The sequence below is a fragment of the Schistocerca piceifrons genome, chromosome 2, assembly GCF_021461385.2.
Source record: "Schistocerca piceifrons isolate TAMUIC-IGC-003096 chromosome 2, iqSchPice1.1, whole genome shotgun sequence".
NCBI classification, from domain to species: domain Eukaryota; kingdom Metazoa; phylum Arthropoda; class Insecta; order Orthoptera; family Acrididae; genus Schistocerca; species Schistocerca piceifrons.
In genome coordinates this window covers 517372351-517384716 of record NC_060139.1, presented here as the reverse complement: position 1 = coordinate 517384716, position 12366 = coordinate 517372351, and positions in this window count along the sequence as shown.

The window sequence follows — 12366 nt, the reverse complement described above, 5'->3', positions numbered from 1 at the left end:
CGGAAAGAAGTGTTACAGGAATTTTTGAAGTACAAACAGTAAATTTATTTTAATAACATTTACATACATTGTAGTATAGGTGTTGCATTATTTTTCCAAATAATCACCATTTACCTCAAAACGTTTTGTCATCCGCGAGACTAGTTTTTTGATTTCTGTGTCATAGACGTCTCCCGCCGCCCTTTTCAGCCAGTTCTTCACCTAGATTTTCATCTCGTCGTGGTCGTGGGAAAAAGTGTTTTCCAAGAAGGTGTTCCTTCAATTTAGTGAACAGATGATAGTCACTAGGTGAGAGATCGGGACTGTGAGAGGGTAGCTTAAAACATCCCAACCAAACGAAGTCAGCATCTCTTGTGTTGCAAGAGCGGTGCGCGGACGGGCGTTGTCATGAAGGAGACAGATTACCTTTGCCTCAGCATCCAGGAACTGTTGTTTTGTATGGATCCCCGAAGTTTCTTCATTGACTCACAATATCTTGCAGCATTATTATTTCAGTTCGTTCTAAAAAATCAGCGAGCAGAACCCCGTTTCTGTCCCAAAACACTAACACCAAGATTTTCCTCATTTTCCTCGCTGTTTGCTGAGTTTTTAATTTTTTGGCTGAAGGAGAATGAGTATGGTACCACTACACTGATTGTCGTTCGCTTTCTAGAGTATGGTGATAAGCCCAAGTTTCATCTCCTGTCACTCTAGGTTGAGAAAAGCCTCGCCTTCAGTCTCAAAACGGTTAAGAAAGTCGCAAGCGGTACGGACTCTGCTCATTTTCTGTGCTTCGGTAAGCATCTTGGACACACAACTTGCGATAATTTAGTCGCTCAGCTACGATTTCGTGAACAACAGTTCGTGAAATGTTTGGACAAACTGCTTGCAGGTCGTCAATTGTCGAACGGTGATCAGAGAGAAGATGTTCTTCAGTTTTCTGCACCACATCATCAATCACAACAGACGGCCTTCCGCTTCAGTCTTCATCGTAAATTTCCAATCTTCCAAAACTGAAATTCCGTACTCTTTTCGCCACATACTGCCTTGACATCACGTCCTCTCGGTAAACTGATGAATCACAGCAGCGTTCATGTCTTTAGCATTTAGGTAACAAATTACAGCGCGCACTTCGCACTTGGCGGGAGCTGGAGTGAGGACGCTCATTTCTAACAGTCACCACAACGCTAATCGACGAGCTACCGATTGTTGGGAATGCTCTTTCCTTGCGCTGGCTTCCCGTTACACGGACATTCCATGCTAAAGCTACATGTCTTGTAACCTTAGCTTCCGGATAACCCTCATAAGTTTATGTTTAAGTAATGCAAGTATGTGAGTAGTAAAATTTGGCACGTTATTAATATCAGAACGGATTTCCTTAATCCCATGCTAGTATTTGCTCTTAACATTAAATTGATAACGAAGCTGTAACAGTGTTTCAAATTGCATTTATATTTTCATAAAAAATAAAACAGGCGTATTATCCTTACAATCGAAATTCACAAAATTTGTGACTGACATTTTCTCTAATGAATTTGTCATGGATTATGGAAATTATTTGTACGCATTTAGTTCATTACTGTGTAGAACAGAAAGCAAATGCCTGTTTTTACGCTTTTCTGGGGACTGCTAGAGAAAAGTGTAAACGGAAAATACAGAAAGTCTCACAATACACAATCAAGCGGAAATGAACGAATTATTCTTACTGCCCTTTACTTTATACAACTGAAAAAGACAAAATAAATCAATTGTTATTACTTGTTTTGAACAGATATTAATTCTGCTTGTCTCTCAACAGTGTGCATTTGCTGACACCGCACTGGGCTGTAAAATATGCCTTTCCAAGAGCACACGAGGAATTTCGCCCCACGTAAACTCTTAAATCTCCCACATATAAACTCCAAATGTTGAACATTAATAGTGGAAAGCAAAATGTGTGAATTACAGCAAATTCATTTACAACCGGTGTGGAAGACACTAGAGCGTTTTGCCAATAAGAATGTGGCATTTCAAACGAATCCACCCTTTGAAGAGTTGTCACATTTTATTTAAAGAAAATGCGTTTCTGGTCTGTTTTATTTCCCTCCTGTCTGTGACTATGCGCTGTTGCCGCACTGCGACCAAGTGAGAAGTTTCTGTCAGTTTGATTTTACTTCATTATTGCACGTCAGAGTATGTGTTAACCACGCATGCATTGATCGATACGGCATGACGGTAAAGAGGTGGTAACTGATCAGTGACTGATAATTAGCGAGATAATGATCCCTTTGTTGTAATAGTTTGAAATGATAATGGTTTGGAAATGAGTGGCCTCAATCCTTTAGCAGCAAGAAGACTTATCTGTATTTCCAGGCTGTAATCCTATCATATGTCTCAAAATTCCAGATGTGGCGCGTACGAGACATTCGACAGGAAAGAGAAAAATTCCTTACCAGGTTGAAGGTTGGGATGCCAGTTTCGCAGCGCAACTATAATGAAATATGGGGCATGTCACATCTCGCTGCAAGGTTATGTTCTGTAGCACCTGCAGTTTCTGTATCTTTCGTGAAGTAGCATAGACACACTCGGGACATCTGTACTCTAAAATGGGGCCGTATCACTTGAAATAATCATCCCCCAGTCACTGTACAACGTTATTGTAGAACACTATTCTGAGGTGTATTCAATGAAGCTTTCATTGCAATCAAAGTAAATTTGACCAACTATACGGAATTGACGTTAAGGATGTGTTTTTTGCCAAATTATTAATTTCAATTCAATTGTGTTCACTGCCTGAGGAGTAAATATTATGTAAAATAGCCGGCCGCGGTGGCCGTGCGGTTCTAGGCGCTCCAGTCCGGAGCCGCGCTCCTGCTACGGTCGCAGGTTCGAATCCTGCCTCGGGCATGGGTGTGTGTGATGTCCTTAGGTTAGTTAGGTTTAAGTAGTTCTAAGTTCTAGGGGACTGATGACCACAGCAGTTGAGTCCCATAGTGCTCAGAGCCATTATTATGTAAAATAAACATTAAAATTTATTTTTATATACTCAAATAAAACATTACAACTGCTGTTGACTTGTGCTTAATTAATAAAATGATAATGACGGCCTAGTTCATACGTGAAACAGAAATGAAAACACTTACTTTTTTCTTTAGAGCCAAGACATATCCCAATCTGAAGTCGAATCGGCGTAGGAAGATCCCTGACAGTTGCAGAAGGCTGGGCACGATGCTTCGCCCGCCTACCTCAACAAATCACGTCACAGGATTTTACAAACGTCTCTGTGGCAACACCTCAGTGCTGTCACAGCTATGAATGACTACTGTTTACGCCTGCAGCCGTAGGCACCAACAGCGCTGCTAGCTGTCAAGAATCTTCACTCGATTATAGTACCGGTTTCCTGGGATACGCTACAGACACGGGATGCGGCAACAGACGTTTTGGCTAACGATATCTACAATTTGTCTCGGATTTGATGACCAATTTCGTTACACCTCGGCACATGTCAATCCTTTTCATGTTGACGGTGTTCTCTGCACCAGTGCTGCCAACATCAGCGATATAACAGTTGTGGTACCATAGTAGAGCGGAGAAGTCTTATTGTCTTATGTCTGTCACTTTACAAATAAACACAATAACGTCATGAGTGCGATGTAAACACGGATGTCTCTACAATGCGCTTTCACGAATTCTTATGACTTATACCAAAACTGCTGGTCGATACGAAACGTGCACACGCCTGAGTTGTCAGTGGTGCAAGACAGACAAGGAAACATTCCTCCTCTCTCGTATCCTACCTTGCGGCGTCTTCCTTCGCTCCCCGCACACCATCGGCTAACTAATCTATACAGACACCGTTTTATACTAATAAGCCGAAAAATTATGGGCACGGATGGGGGATCATCCTAGAGAAGATATCGGCTGCAAATATGGAAATCCATTGAGATAGCGACTTTGACAAAAGGCAGATTATTATTATGCGGAACCTGTGAGCGAGTGTCTCGAAAACCACGATGCTGGTCGAATGTCCACGTGCGACTGTCGTGAGCATCTACGGAAAGAGGAAGAAGGACAATGAAACTACCACCAGACGCTAAAATTGTTGGAGGTCCACGACTCTTCACGGAATGTGGGGTTCAGAGGTCTGCCTGCTCTGGAAAGTAGGATAGATGGTGATCTTTGGCCTCTCTGCTGAAAGAGCACAATACTGGTGCACGTGCACGCATAAGTGATTCGGAGCACACCGTTCATCGTATTTTGTTGAACATGCAGCCCGCAGCAGACCACCCCCAAATGATCACATGTTGACCCAACGACATTGCCAGTTACGAATGCAATGGGCACTGGACCATCGGGATTCGACCGTCGATCAATGGAAACGTGCTGTCTCTTCGTGTGGAACACATTTTTGCTACAATAGGTGGATGGTCGTCTCCACAAATCACGTCATCGAAGTGAACGGCGGCTCGAAACATGTAGCGCACCACGGACACGGGTTTGTGGGAACAGTATTATTTTATGGGAGACGTTGTCCTGTCCTTGCACAGGACCTATGGTAGTAAGACATGCTGACGGCTGCGAACCACCTGCATCTCTTCGTACCTGATGTCTCCTCCGACGGCCATGTCATCTTCAGCAGTATGATTGTCCATGTCTCGGAATCAGAACCGTGCTGCAGTAGTATGAGCAGCATTATAGTGAACTGGCGTTGACGTCTCGGTCACCAAATTCGCCTGATGTAAATCCTACGGAACGCACCTGGGTCACTGTTGGGCGGCATCAACGAGTACGCAGATCAGCGGCCCGTTATTTACGCGAATTACATGACCTGTGCGTAGACATCTAATGTCACATACCCCCACAAACCAACCAACAAATTGTCGGATCCCTGATACGCAGAATCAATGGTGTATGTCGTTCCAAAGACCGAGAGACAAGGTATTAAGCAGATGGTCATAATGTTTTGGCTCATCAGTATATGTTATCCACTATCCTACAGGTCGTGTGTCAGTTTCCACATAAATCGATTTGAAAATCGACGTTGAAGCTTGTTGTAGCTGTTCAAAAGCGCAAAATGTGGGAAATGTTGTCAGTACGAAATTTTTAATGGTAAGAAAGCAAATGACAGAGAAGTAGCGCTTACGACGGAACCAAGAGAAAATAACGTAAATGGTGAGAAAGCATAAAATCTGTGAATGTAAAACCGTATTTCACTATAGTTATCATGTTGGATTGTTTGTATTTGTAACACTGACCAGTTACTTAAAGTGCACGGTAGGAACTAATAGGAGAAAATGATCAGCAGATAACAACGTCCTCAAAATTTCCACATCACATGTAAGAAAAAAACTGTTTTACCCCTAGTAACATGAAAACGAATGTGCATCCCTGGATTAAATCACCGTCTTCTCCGTTCAAAGTATGTCTGTAGTAACTAATTGCGATTTATTTTACATTAGAGACACAGTTTTGATAAATTACTACAGTCTTCAGTAATTTTGATGATTTGTACATAATGTGTAATTTAGTAGGCGTATATGCCACAGCAAACTTCATAGCACGTAGAAAACAATGGTACGTGATACGCCAAAATCATCCAGAAATTTGCGTGCGATACTTCGTATTTTTAACAGTCACGAGGTCAAATGTGGTATGTTACTGATTCGTTCTACCTTTCTCCGTAATTGTCATCCTCATAAAATCATTCTACAAATAAAAATATAACACTGAAAATCCTGGGTTCACCTGAAAACATGAACGTAGTTAGTTCATAGGGCGCATGTGTCCCACTTCACCGATTTTCAAAGTGAATCAACTAAAAATATTTTTTGGTAGTGAACATGTATGATTGATCATAACAAGAGACAGTTTTTTTGCCCTTTGTTTTTCAAATATATGTGAAATAAATTTTCACTGCGAAAAAGGTATCTAGAAAATAGTGTTTCATAGAAGACAGAAGTACAGAAAATTTCTAAAGGCTGTACGATAGTGTTTGTTCATGATAATAAAGCAGTTCTAAAATGTTATGAAGTGGAAATTCAGTGAGCACTCCGAGGAGATTTGTTTTCTTCAGAAATCTGCGTTTTATCCTGAGGTTCAACGCATAGTCATTTAGCTAGGCTTTATGGTCCCTGTTTTGGCGTAAAGGATAATCCAGACGGGCAGTCACACAGCAGTCTTTGATATTACTGAAAAAGTTTACTAGCATCTAAGCATAGCAAAGTGTCCAAACGTGTTTCCTATTTTAATTACTATTTACGTGCTACTGCCGACGGTGCTGCTATCTTTTGGTTGTCATCCACTAAGCGATTCTGATACTTTAATACAACACGTGAAGCCATCAATTGTGTTCACTGCATGAGCAGTAAATATTATAAAAATAAACGTTAAAATTAATTTTTATGCTCTCAAACAAAATTTTAGCGAAACTGGCAATAACAGTATAAAAAAGCATCCTAAATGTCTTTGTTGCTGGTTATGTTCTTCCACAATAAACGTTAGTTGAATTGGTCGCAGATGAAGGAACTGTAATGCCGAGAAAACTAGAAACCAGTATTTTTCATTTATTAAACAATTTTTACGCGTTTCGGCGTTATTCGTCGTCTGAATCCCGGTTCAGGTAAAAACCAGAGGATTACATAGTTACATGGTGCCTTTCAACGAACGTGAGCATCGCACACCTCTGAAATGGTAGTTGAATAACAACCACGGAGTTCAACAAGATTTAGCATAGGTAAAATAACACTGATAATAAAATTTGCGTTTTCAAATTGTAAGGGAATTTTTGGCGACCTTTACATTTTTCACCTATATACGGCGCATACGGCTGTGCCGGCATGCGTGGGGCGAGCGGGTTTTTGAAGTGCTTCTGCTTTGTTAGGTCGCGAACCGCACATTTACACACAGACGCACCGATGAGTGGAGGCAGTCTCTCAAGAGGACCAGTGAAAACAGACAACTGTAAATAACAGTGCTGAATATTGCGGCCATTGTAACGGTATACCACTCTGACACAGTAGAGTGCACCCAGAGCGCTGGAAATGCTTCAGTAAATAATTAACTTCGTGAAATAACATTTAAAATTTACTTATGAAAATGAGAGAAGCTCATAATGGTGCTATATTATGAGCAAATTACGCCACATGGAATAAGAGGAATTTAGAGCGTGAAATTTACAGAGAGTGAATAGGACCAAGATCGCCAGACGGTTACCATGAACACGACAAAACTGCTGACGTTGCAACGCTACAATAACGTTTGAAATCTCCGAGTTAGGGCTTAAATAGCGGCTCGGTAAGGTAACTACAAAGCAACAGATAACGTTGTGGGTACATTTAAGCACAGCTTGCGATTTATTGGCAGAACGCTTAGAAAATGCAATGGGTCTACTAAAGAGACTGCTTACACTACGCTTGCCCGCCCTCTTCTGGAGAATTGTTGTGCGGTGTGGGGGTCTGCATCAGATAGGATCGATGCAGGATGCTGAAAAATTTCAAAGAAGGGCAGCTTGTTTTGTACTGTCGCCAAATAGGGAGGAGAGTGCCACGAATTTGATAAGCGAATTGGGGTGGTAGTCATTAAAACAAAGGCGTTTTTTTGCGGCAGGAGTTTCTCATGAAATTCCAATCACCAAATTTCTTCTCAGGGCGCACACTTACATAGCGAGGAATGATAATGATAGTAAAATAAGAGAAATCAGAGCTCGCATGGAAAGATATGTGTTCGTTTTCCGAACGCTGTTCGACAGTGGAGCAGTAGATAAATAGCTTGACGGTGGTTCGATTAACCCTCTGTCAGGCAATTAATTGTGAACTGCAGAGTAATCAAGTAGACGCAGAATGAACTACTGCAGAATTATTCTTCCTCTCTTCAATGAAGCGTACACTGTAACGAAATTAGTGGTAAGACTCGAAGCCGGATGTTACCTCTGTGGAACTCGGAAAGTAGGTCAGAGGATTACCTAGATGATGCTATGAAGCTTGTATCTATAATTCTAACGAAAAAAACAGTTCCTGGTAATATTTAAGGTCCGAGTTTTCGCTATGGTTCAAAAGAATTGTTAATCTGTCCGAATTTTTCGTGTGAAATATGCTTTTCGAGTTTTACTATGTCTCTTCTCATTCACAACATATTTCAAGGAACTGATGAATTTCTAAATCAGCACCTCACTGTTCATTAGTACAGCGGAAGCCTCGTATACACTTTACAATGTTGCTGCGGTGCAATACCAACTATAGCGTGAATCACTCCATTGTTTATTTTATGTGGTATATGATGATTAGTGCACTAAACAGATATCGTTTCTCCGTGGAATATCACTAACCAAAATAAGCGACTCAAAAGAATTAAAGCGTCATTTTTTGAAACTCTGTCATTTCTTCTCATGACGATGCAGGTTTGAACATTGGCTTAATGTGGTTTCAAGCTTTTACACCACTAAAGAGGAATGTTGCAGGCGTCCAACATCTACCTGTAATGACGTAAAAACAGGCGCCCTGTGACGTCACTCTCGGGCTCAGCGACGCTTCAAACAGCAAGGTGTCGACACATGAGGGGAAAAAAAGCCCAGGGCTCAGGAGTTCATGTGTTAACGGTGGATTAATGAGGCCACATTGGCACCAGGTATCATCACAATTCCGGCCGACGCCACCGTCGACGATTCATATGATGGGAAGGTCGTCACACGACCTCACCACTCCCCCGCCCTTTTTAACATCTCACCCCTTCTATTGACGCATCTGCGATGGAGTTCAGAACCATGACGTCCTACGTGGTTTGTGGGTGGCTGAGGAAAACATTTCAGACACCCCGCCATTCAGAAAAGACACGAAAAGGCCTTAGGAGGTGGTGTATAGGGCGTCAATGAAATCACCCCTTTCCTTGTGGCGTTCATTTCCACTCATTTCGCTGTCGGAAACGACAGTTTGCAATGCAGTGTGCAACAGAACGAAGTTCTTGGTAACCTTTCGCATTTCTGGCAACGCTTTACTAAGGACATTGTCAGGCTGCAACCCCACTGAATGTGTTATGACCCCTTTGGAAGGCAGCGCGACCACAATTTTTACTCTGGTATACAGGGAGGAAATATCAAGAACCATTCAAAACCTTCCGATGAAATGTGAACGCGACCCAAAGCAGCAAAGGGTCTTTATGCTTTTCCAGGCCTCCTATTTCGCGATCTCCTGCGGCATGATCACGGGATGGTGGTCATGGCCTGTATGGGGGGAGGGGGGGATGGGGAGGAGGGCGACATTTTTCATGTGCATGAATAAAACAACATGGGTTCCTCCACAGACCTCTTCATTTCGGCAATTTGATACCAATGTGACCTCACTGACCCATCTCACATGAACTTTCAAGCTCTGGCCTTTTTCTCCTATGTGTCAACATAATCGACATTATGCTGTCTGAAGCGCCGCCGAGCCCTAGGGAGAAGTCGCAGGGCGTTACACCTCACACCTTTGCACCACTATAGAGGACGACGGACGGGGGAGGGTGGGGGGCGACTTTGAGCGAAATTTTACGCTTCCCTAGAGTTCAAAATAAGTGGCCCTTTAATTATTTTGCGCATTGTAAATATAATATATGCTATAAATGCAGAGAGATACTAAAAGAATGCTCGTCACAGACCAGATTTCTAATGCCAAACTATGACTGTACTAAATTGAGTGGCATACATCTAAGAACAAAGCTAATTATGGGGTACGTTGACACATTGTATAGTGTTCTCTGTGCACTGACAAGCCAAAACATTATGAATTACGGGTATGTTGACACACTGCATAATGTTCTCTACACACTGATGAACCTAAGCATTATGACCATTGCTCACCGTGAGATTGAATGAAGCTTGGTGACACTGTGGGCACTTGAAGCGGAAAGGAAAGAATAGGGTGACCCAAAAGCCAGTTAACATTTGAAAATTCACCAATTCACAGAATAATGTAAGCAGAGAGGTAAAAGTTGCTAAACACGCCTGAAATGACATGGGGTGTTTTGAAATCAAAAGCAAGTGTACAAATCGGCCGACAGATGGCCCTGGACAGCAACACATCAGTGACACCACATGAGAATCATGTATAAAATGAGCTGTAGTGAGACAGGAAGTCCCAATGTGGCTTCCTACCTTCCTTCTCTGCCAATGATCTCCTCCTCCACCTGACACACCTCCTTTCCACTCTCCTCAATTCCTGTCGCTCCGCCATCTTTGTGTCCCTTGACCTTGAATGTGCCTATGATCGTGTGTGTCATTCCGGCCTCCTCTTCAACTCCAGACTTACAGTCTCCCCATCAACTATATTCGCCTGACAGCTTCCTTCCTCTCTCACCACCTCTCCTATGTTACCATCCACAACTGCAACTCTTACGCCCTCTACCCCTCTGCAGGCATGCCCCAAGGCTCCGTCCTTTCCCTCTCCTCTACCTCTTATACACGATGGACATGCTGCAGCCCCCACCACCCGTCCATCTGCTGCAATATGCCGATGACACCGCCTTCCTTGCTCTCGTCCCCTGCCTCCAATGTTCCCAGCGCCTCCTCCAGTCTCACCTTTACCTGTTCACCCTGTGGTGCAACCAATGGATCCTTAAGATCAATCACTCCAACACCCAGGCAATCATCATAGGCTGGACCACCCCTTCCTTCTGCCTCCTGAATTTCTGCCTTACCACCTATGGCTGCCCCACTGCCCTCACTCCCACCCTCAAGTACCTTGGCATCACCTTCAACCGCTGCTTTTCCAAGACCCCCCATCTCCTCACAATCCAAGCCAAGGCACGTAACTGTCTCTGTCTCCTGAAACTCCTCTCAGGTCGAACATGGCGATTAGACACTTCCACTATCCTACATACCTATAAGTCCCTCATCTGCCCCATCCTATGTTATGCCCACCCCGCTATGGATCTCCACCCCCCCCCCCTCTGACCTATTACAAATCCCTGAAAATCCTTGAGCACCATGCACTCTGCCTCACTTATCACATCTGTTTCCCATCTACCACGTGTATCATTTATGGTCTGATTCTCTTCCCCCATATCCTCCTGTTCCTTGAATGAATACAGGTCCTACATGTCTCCCACAAACTGGATCCCCCCCCAATCTTTTGGTTTCCCCCATCCTCTCCCACCCTAGCCCGCTGGTGCATCTCTACCATAGTGTCCCACCTGGTTTCCATCTCCACACGCTCCATACCCTCGCCCCCACCCTAGCCCGCTGGTGCGTCTGTACCACAGTTTCCCACCTGGTTTCCATCTCCACACGCTCCATACCCTCGCCCAAGGTGGCTTCCACCAACTCCCCCTCCCAGATGATGTCCTCGTGTCTTCCATCTACCCCTCCTACCAGATCTAATCCCTCCTTCTTCCCCTTCCCCTCCTCAGGGCTCCCTCTCTGCCTCCCTCTCCCTCTTCTCTTCTTCCTCCTTTTCCTCTGCTGATCACCTTCTTTCTCCTCTTCACCTCCCCCCCCCCCCCGGGCTTCCGGCTCCTTTCCTTCTCCCCTCCACCGCCCCCTCCTCCCCCTCCTGGTTTCCCCCTACTGCCTCTCACCCCTCCCTTCTCTTCCCCCCCTCCTACCCTTCACACGGTGGTAGGTCCCCTTCGGTGCAGTGATTTTTAACGTTTTCGTTGTGGTGTCGGTGTTTCTCCAGTGCCGTGTGCAATGCTACATTCCACCAGCACAAACAGTGTCGCCAGCTCATTCGTGTTCCCACTGCAGTGTTTCTTTGTTTTCGTGTCGACTCACAGTGTCCATTCTATGCATGTGTGTGTGGCTCTCGTCTGTATTGTTTTTAAATCTATCATTTATACTCATCTACTTTTGTTCTTGTTTGTTCACCATTCTATGTTATGTGTTCTTCTCTCCTTTGACTGTGTTTTTCTGTAACTCTTGGCTGAAGAGTGGCGTCTTGTGCTGCTGCCAACCCACCCCGTTTTGGGGAGTGAAATAACAATCAAGGAAACAAAAAGACAGGGAGTGATATGCGCCAGCAATCGCGTTTATTGGCATTAACAGAAAAGACACTGTCAGTGAAGCTTTACTATCAGAATGGACAATCCGCTACTGCAGCTTTAAGAGCCTTAATACTACCGGCAGCATGTTGGTTCAGTTGACGCCACTTTCATCGGATGTCGTCAATTTTTACGTTTTGATCAACACAAACGAATTCATCCTTTAGAGTTCTGGAATGATTTTGAAAATGTCTCACCTAATGCGATCATGCGATCAGAACGAGAGAAAATTTCTTTCATTAGACGTCATTTGTGAGGATATGCTTTGCGGTGGTCAGCTGACGTAATGATTAAATGGAAAAGTATTTCTGATTTTAAAACTGCATTTCTTAATGAGTGCTGATCCCACAACAAAGAAAACGAAGTTTTGAGAGAGTTTTGGAGTGGTAAAAAGTTTGT